The sequence below is a fragment of the Callorhinchus milii genome, unplaced genomic scaffold (assembly GCF_018977255.1).
Source record: "Callorhinchus milii isolate IMCB2004 unplaced genomic scaffold, IMCB_Cmil_1.0 Scaffold1, whole genome shotgun sequence".
Lineage (NCBI taxonomy): Eukaryota > Metazoa > Chordata > Chondrichthyes > Chimaeriformes > Callorhinchidae > Callorhinchus > Callorhinchus milii.
The window spans coordinates 26,622,260-26,637,891 of record NW_024704742.1 but is presented as its reverse complement, the minus strand read 5'-3'; the positions used below and the strand labels follow the sequence as shown (position 1 = coordinate 26,637,891).

The 15,632-nt window shown below is 40.5% G+C and overlaps 1 protein-coding gene across 1 annotated transcript in view; it reads left to right on the top strand.

Moving 5' to 3' along the window:
* LOC103181323 (serine/threonine-protein phosphatase 2A 55 kDa regulatory subunit B gamma isoform) overlaps positions 1 to 15,632 on the top strand; it is a 193,569-nt gene that overhangs the window by 48,927 nt on the left and 129,010 nt on the right. The window lies entirely within an intron of this gene.

The following is a 15,632-nucleotide window of genomic DNA, read 5'->3' as shown; positions in this document are numbered from 1 at the left end:
TTCTATCTATCCGCTCACCTAGAGCTGATGATTGATAGCAGTTGATATTTATTAGTTGCTGTCCTTCTGATGAATTTCTACCTACTTTGTCTGCTGTTTCCACTGGTTAAGCTAGATGTTATCCTACATGAAGGGTGATGTATAAATGCAACAAATTCAAGTTGTTGTTGAAGTTGTTGCTGATGTAGCCACTCCTATTTTTACTCTTTCAGCTACTCTTGCATCATTATTTATCCACAGCACGATTCGTCTGCTCAACAACAGCAAATTGTATATATATATATTTATTTATATAAATATATATTTATATATATATATATACCCTTCAAATCAAAAGGACATCCCAAAGGCACTGGACAGTTAAGGGTTTGCACCTGAGCTGGGGGTTGGAATCAAGAAGGGTGGAGGATGGCCGAAAATACAATCAAAGAGGAAATGTGGCTTGAAGGAGGCAATGGAAGGGGATAAGGTGGAGGGACACCAAGCTGGAGTTCCAGAGGGTGGGGGCAGAAAAGCTGACCAAACTTCATTGGTCTCCTGTCCTTATCTGAAGCTCCTATTCTGCTTCTGTGATGCAACTGTCTATTTTCCTAATTTAAGTTTCCTACTCTAATTTGACTAACCATTGCATTAGGGTAAATATTTAAGCTTATCTTCCAAAAGCTTTCCTTACCCTGTAGTTTTCCTTTTGTTTTATTTGCATTTCTTTCTTGGCCCTGATCAACATCTATTGCTATATTCACCAAAGCATTGGCTGCATTCCACATCCAGATAATTCCTGCAATTGATATAGTGATTTTCATGATAGGAGGACGTCTCAAAAGTGCTTCACAGGGCTTACTGTAAATTGCAGTATAAATTGAGGTGCAATTGGCTGCCGTGTTTCGCCCACAAAATATACAGTCAATTCAATTTACGGTATATTCCGTGAAGTACTTTGAGACGTCTCAAAGACCTGATAAGTCTATTTATTTAGGTGAACATTAAAGATCCCATTGCACTGTTTATTAGATTTGACTATTTACTACACCTCATCAAAACAAAGAGACCGGTGTCCTGGTCAACAATCCCCCAAATAAAATTGGTTACTCGCTCCTTGGCTGTTTGTGGGACATTGCTGAGTGTAAATTGGCTGCTGCGTTTTGCCCACAAAATATACAGTTAATCCACTTTACAGTAAATCCTGTAAAAGGGTTTGAGATATCTTGGTGACGTGATAAGGCCTTATACCAAATGCGTGAATTATTATTATGAATGATCACTTTTTCGCCCCTTCACTACAATTAGCATTGGATTTTATGGGTTCATTTTGTTTTAGAACAAATCGAAAGACGGCTAAGTAAATTGATGCTGAGCCACTGTTTTAAACATTTTGTAAATTTATAAGTGCACCTCTGCTTTGGCTTGTCTCACTTGTGCTTTGTTGATCAGGGAACGTTGTAGAACTCAGCTTTCACTTATTTTTAATTCAACTTGAAAATGACCTTGATTGATTTTTTTTGATCTGCCACTATATTGAAGTTGCAATGGGACACTGCCCACAGGCAACAGATGAAGGTGAAAAATCAATGTGCTAACTGGAGATGAATTGAAAGACATTACAATAATTTAAGAGACCCATTTTATCTTGTTTATAGCTGAGGCACACTAATTTATAAGTGCACCTTTTATTTTCATCTGTAATCTCTTTAATGACTTAATAGCTTTTTTTTCTTGGTCAGCCGGGTGTCGGACATATGGGGAAACTCATCATCACGCTTAAGAGTATCCAAAATTAACTGAGTTTCACATATGTAGGCCACCTACACATGCAAATTTTACTATATTTCAAACAGAATGCACGCTCTTTCGTGCAGCCTGCTTAACAATTTCAGAATATTAAGTGCAAGTTAGCAAGATCCAAGGCTTGGGATCCCAAAATGAGTGTTGGGGTTTTGCTAGAGTGTAACCTGCTAAAACCGCATAGTTTGATCTTGAGAGCACTGTCTGGCAAACTTTCCCACTGCTTGTCCAGCTGGAACTATCCTACCTGTTGGGCCTTGCAGGGTTAACTGGAGCTGAGTGGAAAGAATCCCTGCTCCAAGTCGCCGCCATAAAGGCAAATGCAGTGCAAAGAAATGACAATTAATTCAGAAAATGCAAACAAGATGAGCATTTAACAGATGAATGTTGCATGACCTGTGTCTGCTTCTATGACCATCAGTAGTTAGATGATTAAAGATTTTAGAATTTTCCTTTGGAACAAGATATTTTAGAAGAAAAAAAATTGACATCTGGGAAAAGTCTTAATTTGAACATCATTTTAGAAGAGCAGAGGGTTGCAGATTTGATGCAATTAATTCTCCCTTGGGTAGTTTTTTGAAAAGAATTCCTTACCAGCTCAGAGAATTTTTAAAAATCTCTACTCTGGTTTGCCATGCTTGCTCAAATTGCCGAGGAAAGGAATGGTCTCTGAATGTTGCTAGCAGGTTGGATTCGCTACGGTTTATGAGCAACAACACAGCAGGATTTGACAGTTCCAAATAGTAACATTTCCTGATGCCTTTGGATTGGAGTCCAGGAGCAAGAAGGAGGTCGATCTTCAGTTGTTCCTTCGGGCTGCTTATTGATATCAGAAAGCAGTCTATCAACCAAGTGGTTTTTTGCTGTCTTTGTAGAGCTGAAATAGCAAGTATCCAGCAAAGGGATTAAAAACAAAGTTTGGTTTGGAAGGGATGCTTATGATGTACAGCTTGATTTGTGTGTCACTTAATTAAATGAGCTATGGTTTTTAATCTTGATCGTCTTCATTAAGGAGTTGTCAATGTGGTAGTCCAGTTCACAAATCAGGCAGGTCTGCAGGATTGTTGATGACCGACCAACCTTCAAGATTGCCACTTGAAGGGCAGACTACGTATTGGAGACGGGGATTCTTCTCACTTGGCTCCTTTTCACCCAGTAATCTAAAGTCCTTTACAGGTAGAGGGGCTCGAGATAGACAACTAACAACAACAGTGCCCTTCACATGGGAGAGTGTCTCAGAGCACTTAAAGTAGCAGAAAGCTCATTGATTTTAGCTGATTAAATGACAGCACTGCCCCTCCCACCAATGCACAACTCTGGGGTCCTCAAGCATTGACTTTTGCCAACATTAGCTTATACTTTCTGGGATTAGGTTGGTCACGTGCTTCCATCTAGGGAGAGAGTGCACATTCGATTCAAGACAAAGAGAAGTTTCCATTCAGATTGGTTTTGATATGCTTAACAACAACAACAACAGGATTTCATTTATAGAGCGCCTTTCAGGAGGACGTCCCAAGGCGCTGGACAGTTGGGTCAGGACCCGAGCAGGGGGGAAATGGTCAGGGTGAGGGGAGGGAAGGAAGGGAGTGAGTAGGGGGTAGAGAGGCGAGAGGGGAGCTGAAGGCACGGTCGAAGAGAAAAGTCTTGAGACCAGCCTTGAAGGAGGAAAGGGAGGAAGCAAGGCAAAGGCACTGGGGTGGAGTTCCAGAGCCTAGGGGCTGAGAGGTTGAAGGCCCGGCCAACGATGGTGGAGTCCTGCAGCTCAGTGGTTAGAGCACTCGCTTTGCAAGTGAGAGACCTGAGTTCAATTCCAGGCAGAGGGCGAAACCTTGGGCAAGTTTCCTTACTCCACACGCCTAATAATAATCCCTCCAAAACCAAAAACAATAATAAATTGGTCATTTTCAATCTACGACTGTTTGTGGGACATTGCTGTGCGCAATTGGCTGCCGCGTTCGCCCACAAATATACAGTCAAGTCACTTTACAGTGTGTTCTGTGAAGTGCTTTGGGACGTCCTCCCAACGTGAAAAGCGCTATATCAAATGCAAGGATTATTATTATTATGGTAGGGCGGTTGGGGTGGGGGATGTGGAGTAGACCGGAGCCAGAGAAACGGAGGGTACGGGCAGGTAAGTAGGGGGATAGTAGGTCAGAGAGGTAGAAGGGAGCAAGGCCTTGAATGGCCTTGTAGGTGAGGATGAGGATCTTGAATTCGATCCTCTGGGGGATGGGGAGCCAGTGGAGGCGAGCGAGGGTGGGAGTGATGTGGTCGCGAAGCCTGGTGCGGGACAGTACATGAGCTGCAGAGTTCTGAATGACCTGAAGCTTGTGGAGGGAGGTGCCGGGAAGGCCGGCGAGGAGAGAGTTCCCATAGTCCAGCCTTGAGGTGATAAAGGCGTGGACCAGTGTTTCAGCAGCATGAGGGGTGAGGTATGCATGATGATGGATTTTCATGGATGTCAGATATACATGCTTGAGTTTCAAAATATTTTGGATTTCCAGTGTTCCCCAGTGTAGATACGCAACCAGTGAGGATAAAGTGTCATCATGCAAAACAATAATACATATTCTAATAGCAATCTTGTATTTAGTAAAGCCCTTATTATGTTCACTAAAGTCTCAGCGCTTCACTGGATGAAGTGTAGTTTTTATAGGTTAACGCGTTGGTTGATTTGCACACACAAATGTCCCACAAACCACCATGAAATGAATGACCAATTTATCTGGATGATTGTTGACCTGGACAGCGGGAGAAACTTCCTCCTCTTTTAGATTAATGTCAAACGAGCTCAAACGTCCACCTGAACAGACAGACAGGATCTCGGTTTCATGTCTCATCTGAACGATGGCAGATGAGACGAAACAAAATCTTAATGTAAAATCGTAATGTAATGCTCACCCAGTGTTGCACTGGAGTGTCAACCTTGAGCTCAAGGTCGACTTGGGCTTGAACCACCAACCTTCAGACTTGGAAGCAAGAGTGCTACCAATTAAGCCAGATCGATATCTGAATACAAATAGGCTATAATACAAATCAAACATTTGTTCCATTAGGAATTATACAGTTATTGTAATATCACACTGTGCCAACCCTTCTCTCTCAATCTCACTCCCTCCCCTTACTCGCTTTCTCTCTCTGAATTCCTTCATCACTCTCTGACTTTCACTGTCTCCTACATTTATCAAATGCAAGGATTATTATTATTTACACTATCTCTTACCTTTACACTGTACCTCTAACAAAGTGCTAAATAAATGCTTAACTTTACATTGTTGGCTAATGCCGGCATGGCTAAATTATGAACCATGCAACCTTGTATGCATGTCCCCAACTAGATTTTTTTTATATTATGACAGCCTCGAGTTCATTTCCAAAGCAGAACCCAATGTGGATAAGTAGTCATGCGGATACACCACAATCTACTGTTTCACATTCTTCACAATCACAATCTTCCCACATCTTTGGGATTCTTTGAGAAATTAGATGACAAAACTGATGTATTACAGTTATGTGTAGCTGTGATCACTCCAGTCACACCTCCAGGAAAGGATATCATTAATTTACACACTAGCTGAGAACTAAACTAGTAATGTGTGTTGCACTCGAAATCATACTTTGGAAGGTGAAGGGCAGAAGACTGATGGAGTACCTGGGAGCCTGCAATCCAGCGGCAAAGGACCATTATCATGCTTCTCCAAAACCAATGAATTGGGGAATATAATTTCAGTGAATGTTACACTCAACACCTTTAGTATTGCACTGGGACTAAGCTAGATGTAGATACAACTTCACATCAATATTATAATAATAATAATAATAATCCTTGCATTTGATATAGTGCTTTTCACGTCGGGAGGATGTCCCAAAGCGCTTCACAGAACACACTGTAAAGTGAATTGACTGTATATTTGTCCCCATAAGAGCATAAAATTACTGTATATTTATCTCAATGGTATCACTTTTTGGAAAAAAAACAATGAGCAATCTTTGTGTTCCTCATGATTTGTGTTGGTGCTGAGAATAAATGTTTTGATTCATTTGAGCAGCCAGTGTCAACAGCCAGGACTTTAGGTCAAACATAACCTGGTCTAGTGAGTAAAACTTTCTGTTCTCTATAGCACCAATTTCCCTTATTAGTAATGTTTCCATCTCCCATGCCACCCATCCTCCTTGCCTCTTATAGTGCACTTGGCAGCTTTTCCCAACTCATGGCATTTGTATGCTGCATATCTGCCTTATGAGCAAAATGAAGAACCCTATTTGTTATACGTGGAGCCATTATTTATGTGTGGGACCCTTACAGCCAGCATCTCATCTCATGACAGCTGAATTGTAGTGGAACCCTGGTTCCACAAATGAAAGATCTGTATATCAGTACACTCTACCACCAATTCCCACTCCTATATCTGCATTTATTTCTTAGTGCCCTTGGTGCCCAGGCTGATACAGCACCATTCATGTTAACTGAGGCTAGATAACGAACCAGTGCATATTGACCTATAATTCGTGAATGAGTGTAAACAGCTCAGTGTTTCATGGTCATATAACTTTATTAAAAAAAGTTATATGATCATGAAACTTTTTTTTAAAAAAAAGAACTTGTACCAAGGTTGAATCTGAACTTTGTTGAATATTTGCCGTATCGATTTTTATCGATATTTTTATCGATTTTATAGATTCGTCCCTCTCAGACACCACTGTCAATGTAAAACTGTTGTTTTACTAAGTAGAGGGTTCAGACATCACCTCAGGGTTGAAATCTATACATCCCCCTTGAGCATTGTTACATGAGAATGGTTTCAAACCTGGGGTTTAATTAATTGGCAAAAAATAATTGGCAGAATCTACACCTGTTTCCCCCCATGGTGATGGCTCAGAATGCCTCCAATGTTGCTCTTGCATCCTATTCTCCTCTTCACCCAAAGTGACTAAAAACATTCAGTTCCCAGCACCAACACCATGAGCTATTGTGCTAACAGACCAGTTTCAGACCATAGAGGGGCTCTGGAATATCCCAATAATATGGATATGAATGTGACAGCAGGAACAGGTGGTGTTATATTCTGAGGATCAATTGAGGAGCTGCATGGGGGAAAACTCTGAGACATCATAGACGATTGTTGGGCAAATGCCATTATCACTCCATGTACTTGCCAACACCATTTGGATATCTGCCCATGTGGACATAGGATTATTCTAGTATTCAGTAACAGTGGGTGAGATAACAACGGTTTAGACTCTTGGGCCAAATAGCCTCCTTCCTAAGGTGTAATTTCTGTAACATCTGCTGAGTCCTCGTTTTCTAGTTCTGCTCTTAATTTGTAAAAGCTATTAGAGCTAAAGTCGCCTCAGGAAAATGCTTCACTTCTTCAGTTTCCGTTAGTTGAAATGTTTTTTTTAACTTGACACACAAAACAGCAAATGCACTTATACACTAAAATACTACCTTTATAGACTGAGGGTGAAACCTATGAAAAAAATCGTGATCCAGTGACCTGACCATTAAATGGTGGCAAAGCATCGTAACAATCATTAGTCATCAATGTGTCTGCAGCATTACCTTGTTAATTAATATACCCATGTATGCTCTGACTGAAGTGATGCCTGAGGAATTTGTCAACGAAGTCTGATAGAAGCTGAAGCTTTATCATTACCATACGGGGCACAAGCAAATATTCATAGCTACTTTCATTTCAGCACCTGGGTACATTCAATTTTCTGGTATATAAACTAATGGACTCTTTCCACATGGGATTGTTTCTATAATATAAATATGGATGTCTATGGAAACCATACTTACAATGAGGTTGATGCCTTTTCTGGGACAAACTTGGAATTAATTTTCAACACAATATTTCCTGAATGTTGTGGTGTATTCTCATAGATTACAATCATACTCCTTGCATTTGAAGTAGCGCCTTATCACGGTATTGAAACGGCAGCAACAATAAATTGCATTTGTATTGCGCCTTTCACTTCGGGAAGACGACCCAAGGCGCTGGACATCTCAAAATTTCACAGAGTATGTTGTAAAGTGGATTGACTATATTTGTGGATAAAAAGGAAAATTATACTGTAAGTGTGCGGTTTAAACATATATATTGTGTTCACTGTTCCAAATAGTATCTCAATAATGAACTGGTTAAATCAGTGTGAATCGTATCACAGATTTGGATTGAAATCACTGGCTGAGATTTACCTGGGTGGGATCCATCAGAGGATGGCCTGCCACTTGTAACATTTACTTCATTTCTAATCAATTCCATTCTTAAAGCACTTGCTTAGATGTTTATTTTATGTAAAAGGTAACCTAATGACCAGGTAACCCCATTACAAGGTACTGTAGCTTTGTGCATATACATGCGGGCATGCTGTAGACTTGGCATCGTATTACACTTGGCTTCCAGCACTTACTGGCTAGCTTCTTCTGCTTTTTTTTAAAAAGGCACCTACAGGTATTTAGGTCACTGCTGGCGCTTTTCTGGGGGAAATAATCCCTTCAAAATAAATAAATAATAAAAACTTGGTCACACAATCAGCAGCTGTTTGTGATACACTGCTATGTGCAATTAGCTGCCACATTTCACCCATAAAATATACAGTAAATTCACTTTATGGTATATTTTGTGAAGCACTTTACACATCTCAATGATATGATAAGGCGCTAGATCAAATGCAAGAATTATTATTTTTTAAATAAATAAACTTGATATTGCTAAAATAGCTTAAATTTAATGACACTTGCTCACAGTAGGAATCTGTGCTCATTAAATTACTGTATTTCCCCAAAACAGAATTCTATATATTTTATTAGCGGGGCAGGGGGGAGGTGTAACGTGGACTTGTAAATGTTCGAATAATATAATTCTCACTGCAGTTGATCCTGAGATAGTGAAGCCAGACTCACAGACAGCTGTTACCTCGAGGGCTTCTATGGTTGAATAGTTCCACGCAGAAGATTGCACATAGTTCCAGACCGGCTACTGTAATGTCACATTTTGGAATTTTCCTACGATGCAAAGAAGGTTTACATTGAGCGTGTGTGTGTGTGTATTGCTTGTGGGTAAATGTTTCCAAAGTGTTACTGTTTCTCAATGGACCAGAAAATGTATCTGTTGAAAATTAAGAAATAAGTGTTTTTGGAAGGTGGTTGATGGCATCCAGCCATCAAACCCTGGCTTTTGCACTGGCTTGTGTACAAAGGCCATTTGGACGACTGTAGCTTCCTGGTAAGGCTTCTGGTCAGCATTTGTACGGTTATTAATAGGTGTTGTCTTGTCAAAGAATTAGGTCTTCAGCTATCTGGAAGAACTGCTGAATTAAAATATTTCATCCCAGCTCCTTCAAGAATTAACAATGTTTGGCAGGAAGAGACAGAATATATTGGACTATGAATCCATTTCATAGCTGGGCTCCATAATAAAGTTGTGTGTACTTTGTTGAAAAGAGTAAATGTCAGCCTAACTCAATTGCTGGAACTCCAGCATATGAAGTCAGAAGGTTGTGGGATTCAGCCCCATATCGTGACTTTGAGCTCATCGCCCAGGCTGACACTTCAATGCTGTGCAGAGGGAGTTCAGAATTGTCAAAAGTGTTGTATTTCGGATCACACGTTAAACTGAAGTTTGCTGTTGTGCAAAAATATCTCATGGCCCTAGTTGAAAAGAGAAGGGAGTTTCTCTTTCTCTGGTGTCCTAGCCAACAATCTTCCAGATAAGAATACGTTCATAGCTACACCTAGTTATGTGCTGAATCTACATGTGTACATTCCATCAGAGATCACTCACAGGAGTCATTGGGAACCTGTCTTATTTTAAATATTCCTAGACCTGCCATGTCTAGAGGCCATCGTTAGCTCTCCCAACATTTCCTTAGCTAATGTATAAAAACAGCTTACATTTACATAGCGTTTTTCCCACTAAATAAACCTGTAGAAGAGCTTTCAGAAGGAGATCAATTAGAAAAAAAATGAATGTTGTTACGTCAGCAAACACAGCAATTAAGTTGTGCCAGCAATATCCTAGAAGCCATTAGTCAAGTTTTGAAATTTGTAACTTCCTTATATGTATGGCCTGGTGTAGCATCACATTTTTCATACGCTTTGAGACATCCTCCCAACGTGAAAGCTGCTATATAAATGCAAATTGTGTTGTATTTACCCCTTGGACTAGAAGAGACTGATATTTAATTCTCTTCTCCTTTCCTCCCTCCCTGCCCCACTGCTTCCCATCAGATTCTATATATGAGAATATGCAGAAAGTTTGAAAGCTGCACTGGGTGAGGAGTACTCAAGGCGTAACTGATCAATAATGATTTATTCTTTTGCAGACTATGTTGGAATGAAAAGGTTGAGTTAATAATAGATATGCACAAGTCAGCAAGTTTTATTTTAATGTTTGCATTATGAATATGCAGGTAAATTTGAGGGACTAGCAGCCAAGTGTATCTGTTTGTGCACTTTGATTGTATTGTACGAGCCACAACAGAGGAAACTAGGTCTTCAAAGTTATTTGAAACAACCTTCACCTTTATCCTGCTAAATAAACCATACTCGTAGATACAGCAGATGATGCGTGGTCGAGCAAGTCAAAACCACCTAATTGTATTTATTATCAAAAGAGTGGACATCCTCAAAGCTGTGTATAACAAATGCCACTTCACCAGGGAGTTCACCTCGCACCTCTCCAGTTGTAAACCTTATTTGCGCTTGGTTTTCCCCATATCTGAGCTAGGCAGGGTGATGAATCTTTTTCACCTAGGGGATGCCTAATAGACAGGTGGATGTCAAGGGCTGAGGAGTCGGATTTGCCCATAGGCCTTTCTTGAATATGGAACATATCCCAATCCTTTCATTCTATTTGTACCTTTGTCCTGAAGTTGAATTTACATTTCAGGGCTAAAAGTCACAAAGAAGGCTTTCAGTCTGAAATCATTCTGGGTGTCTGGCGGCATGAGCAGCAACCCGAAGGGCATTGCCTTCTCCATGTATTGTTTTTGAAGATATTTCAATGGAGAGAATAATTGTCGCAACCACTGTGTCTACCCAAGATTTACAATGAAAGCCATGGGACTAATTTGGAACTGGTCTTCTGATAAGCAATGGGAAGGATAGCCAGGAGCAGTGTAAACATGAAAGGGTCTTCTAAGTTGGGTACAACATCCTCTGTGTAATTGTAGCAATATGGAGAATGCAGTTTTGCATGTTTCTCTGTTGTGGAAACATATTCCTAATAATTTTGTTTTGGTCAACTGGATGTCTGACACATGAGGAAACCCATCACTGTGCTCAAGAGTATCCAAACCAGACTGAGTTTCACAAATGTATGCAACCTACACATGGAAATTTCCCTTTGTCTAGAATAGAATTGCCTCTCTTCCTGCACAGATGCACCTTGCTTACTTAGTTCCAGAAAGTATTTGGCTCAGGTTGTCAAGAACCCACACTAAGTAGATATATTAGCAGTTGTGTTGTGGTACTCCTGGAGTTTCACCAGCTAAGATTGTATACCTTGTCATTGAGAGCACTGCCTGGTAAGCATTCATCTACCTGTCCAGCCAAGGACACCCTACTTGTTATTTGGCTTCCAGAGTTAACAGGAGTTGACTGAGAAGAATCCTTGCCCCCAGTGATTAGTCTGCCCTTCCAAATCAGGTTACCTGGTCTGTCAGCAGTGCCTGGAGTACCACCAAGACTGCTGCAGTGGGTTGACTCGATTCTGACATTTTGTTGCCAAGCATATCATCTTGGATCCAACTCAGCCTCAAGGAAACCTTGCTTACCTTCCCCCTCCCTTCCCAGATAGAATTCCCATCGATGCTCGAAGAGAATTTTAAAAGAATGAATGCATGTTTAGAATTGACTATATATGGATATGTTATGTTGTCTGTGAATCGTGTTCTGCGGCTTTCTTCAATGTCGTAAATGTCTTTTGCTCAGTTCTATTAAAATCACAGAATATAGATCACTCCATCTCTCTTTTTCATTTCCTCTTGTATTAATTTAGTCTCTTTGATTTCTCCCTCTTGTTGGCTTCTTTTGTGCACGCCTGTGCCACTTACTGATGGCTGTCAGCCAATCTGCCAATCTATTCCCAAATTGTGCCCAGTCTAACTGGGATAGTTCATTTCATTTATTTTCCTTTTGTTCTACAAAGGCACTGTTGACAGACCAGGCAACCTGTCTTGGAAGGAAGGGAGGACTAATCACTGGGGACAAGGATTCTTCTCGGTTAGCTCCTGTTAACCCTGGAAGCCAAATCCCTCACAAGTAGAAAAAGGCAAAGTACTGTAGATGCTGGAGATTTAGTATAAACACAGAAGTCGCTGGGAAAACACAGCTGATCAGGCAGCATCTATGGAGAGAGGAAAATGAGGAAAAGATTTGAGATCTATAACCTTTCGTCAGAACTAGGGGATGTTGGAAGGGAGCAGATTATCAGGGCAAGCAGAGAAGGGGGCGGGGAACGAAAGACAAAGGAAACATTTTTAGATGGAGGACAGAAGATGATGAGATTAGAGGTGTTGATAGTGCAAGACAAAAGGCAATAGGGGGATTATAGAGCGAACAGATGCATATAAGAACCAGAGGATGTGTTAATGGCTATAGAAGTGTGGGAAGATGGGTGGCGGGAGGCAAGGCTGAGAGAGGGTGGGAGCTGTGGTTAGGGTCTGAAGTGGTTGAAATCAATGTTGAGGCCAGTATACTGTGTGTGATTACAGTTTACTGTATTCACTGCACACGCTGTGGTCTCCTCTACATCGGGTAGACCAAACGCAGATTGGCTGATCGCTTTGCTGAATACCTCTGTTCCGCCCATAAGTGCAAACCTGAGCTTCCAGTCACTTGCCATTTTAATTCTCCTTCCCACTCCCAACTGCGACCTCTCTGTCCACAGCCTCCTATGCTGTTCGAACGAAGCACAATGCAAGCTCTAAGAACAGCACTTCCTCCACCTCCTGGGCACCTTACAGCCCTCTGGCCTCAACATTGATTGTAGAACCACATTTGTTTGCTTCCATCCCGCTGGACCTTATCATTTGTGATTCCTGACATTGAGTGCCTCATAGAACCCATCACTCATCTTTCTAAGTATCTTTGAGATACAGTTCATAATTCCATGGGGCCTATTTTGGGGGACTTCAGCCCCTTGAGCCTATCAGTTAAAGACAATATGTGGTGGAAGTGGGCCAGAAAGTTTTTTTTTAATGCCCTCCCCAGTTGCCTCCCCAGTTTTAAGAAAAAAGTTAAAATGTATTATGCGTATACCTTCTCCTGTTTACCCTGTTTTTCATCGTATAGATCTCTTAGGGTTTAACTTTTCTCCTGACTACTCTCTTACTGTTAGAATATTTCAAGATTATTTTGATGTTCTGTCTTGCATCTGTTGTTATTTCCCTTTTCAGCTATCTCTTGGTTCCCCTAATCTCTCTTTTTTGAAATCCTTCTGTCTTGTTCTCAATCCAGTGGTCAGCCTCTTTCCTTTTCCAACAAGCGTTGCCAATTATTTCCCTTTATTATTATCCTGTTGATTCATTTGAAGCATTGTTGTTTAATGTGATCATGTTCCATTGCATTGTGTGTGCATGTGTGTGTGTATATTATATATATATATCATGATCATATTATAATAAGGAATGAATAAGTTAGCCAAAAATGGAATAAATTGGCTCCACATAATTGAACTGGACAGACTGAAGAATAATTTTTCTGTGTCATTGCCAAACAATCCCAATTAGTCATTAATTTTATTTGGCTGCAATGTTCGCTTACAAAATACACACTCACTACACTTGACAGTATATTTAGTGAAGTGCTTTGAAACATCTTGACAACGTGATAAAGAACATTATAAAATGCAAGGATTATTATAATAATAATAATAATGCAGTTTGGATAACTTCAGTAGTAAATAGTTTAGTTTAATAATCAATGGTTTGGATAGTTTCAATTTCAAAGACGTAACTTGTCTGAGGGCATGGGGGGGTGGGGAGATTATTTGATAAGCTGATCAAGATTCGCACAACAACAACAACAAATTGATTTATCCTCCCGACGTGAAAAGCGCTATATCAAATGCAAGGATTATTATTATTATTATATAGTGCCATTCATGTGGGGTAGCGTCCCAGGTAACCACTCACCTGATTTCAGTGATACCTTTGGAAGAATCATCTTGTCTCCACAACCATGCGCTTTATTCTTGGCTAGCCAAACCTTTCCCAAATGAAAGCAAAACTAATTTTTAAAAAGATCCAAGAATTTTCAAAGAAAGGAATTCGCCTTATTGTATAACAGACTGTAGCGCGGGATAAGAAGTTTGCACAAGTTTTTGTTAGATGCTAGGTCTTGCTTTTTTCTTAGAAACCTGTCAAATACTGCAGGGCAACCCTTATGTATCTTACTCCAGTTTAGCGTAGATCTGCTTATGGCTCAGGCACATTGTGGAACTGAGATTCTGGATCTGAAACTTCTGGCGTTGATTGACTCGCTTTCCATGAGCGTTATTAAAGGAAGTGACGCCAGCGGCATTTCCTGCACTCTGCATAGGAAGTGCAGCTGATGTCACTTTACAACATAAATGATGTCAGTGGTGACCTAATGTCCCCGAAAGTGCTGACCAGTGTTTTTTTAAACTTTCTTTATACCACAAGGTCAGAGTTTATGGACAAACCCCAGTGCAGGGTGGGCCTGTATTTCCTGACCTGCAGCTTTTATGTAACATACTCTATGTGACTTCTGGCTCTGGGATTTTTTTTATTTGATTTGTGAAATCCAGTAAAGCTGTTGTGCAATAACCTGCAAACCTGCATGAATGAGAACATAAATTCACCAAAACATAATGTAATAATAATAATAATAATCCTTGCATTTGATATAGAGCCTTGTCACGTCTTCGAGACGTCTCAAAAGCTCTTTACTGTAAAGTGAATTGACTGTAGATTTTGTGGGAGAAACATGGCAGCCAGTAACGCACAGCAGTGTCCCACAAACAGTGGTGGATTGAATGACCAAGTTACAAAGGTAAAGGTTAGGCAGAAAAATAATCTTTCCACTGTGTGAAGTGGCACCAGTGGGCCTGATGTGCAAAAGGGACACATGTTCAGTGTGTGAGGTGCTGAAAGATATCTGGATGGAAAATAATGTGTAATGATTGTGCCAAATGCATTTTTCACAATTGTATGCGTCCTAAAATTGTAGCCCCATCATCTTCGAGCCAGATGAATCAGTGTGAATTTAATAAAATTCAGAATAATCCAACCAGTGGTACACTATGCAATCATGCTGATTTTAAGTGTGGGGCTGCAACCGTAAATAGATGAATGATTACTGCAGTAAAATTCCAGTTAACTGAAGAAGGCGAAAGTTGCTGCAGTAATGGACCATTTTCTTTTAATGGCTTTGATGTAAATGCTTTTGGCAACCCGCGGAAAGTGGCATTAACCGGCAGTGAAACTTGGCACTGTCCACGCAGGTTAGGTTTGCATTTTTTTTTGTATATAAGTCATTTTGGTCCTCATTTGAAAGGCACATGGGGAACACAGTGCAGAACAAGTAAACTGATTGCTCCAGGCAGAATCTGCTGACAAAACCTCAGTACAATTTAATAGCAGAGCTGCTGGTTTCAATGCTTTTACACGTTTCACACACTCGGGCTAATAACTGATGAACCAGAGCGCCATGCCAATTGTACTGTCTCTCTCTCTCTCCTCTCTTTCCTCTAAAAGGGAATTGATTTATTCATGATTTTCCAATGATCGCCTGCTTTTGGCTTCTTTTCATCCACCCACCAACACGGAAGAGTTTTGTACCAAAGGATTCCAGTAAATAAGGTGGTAGCTGTGTTTTT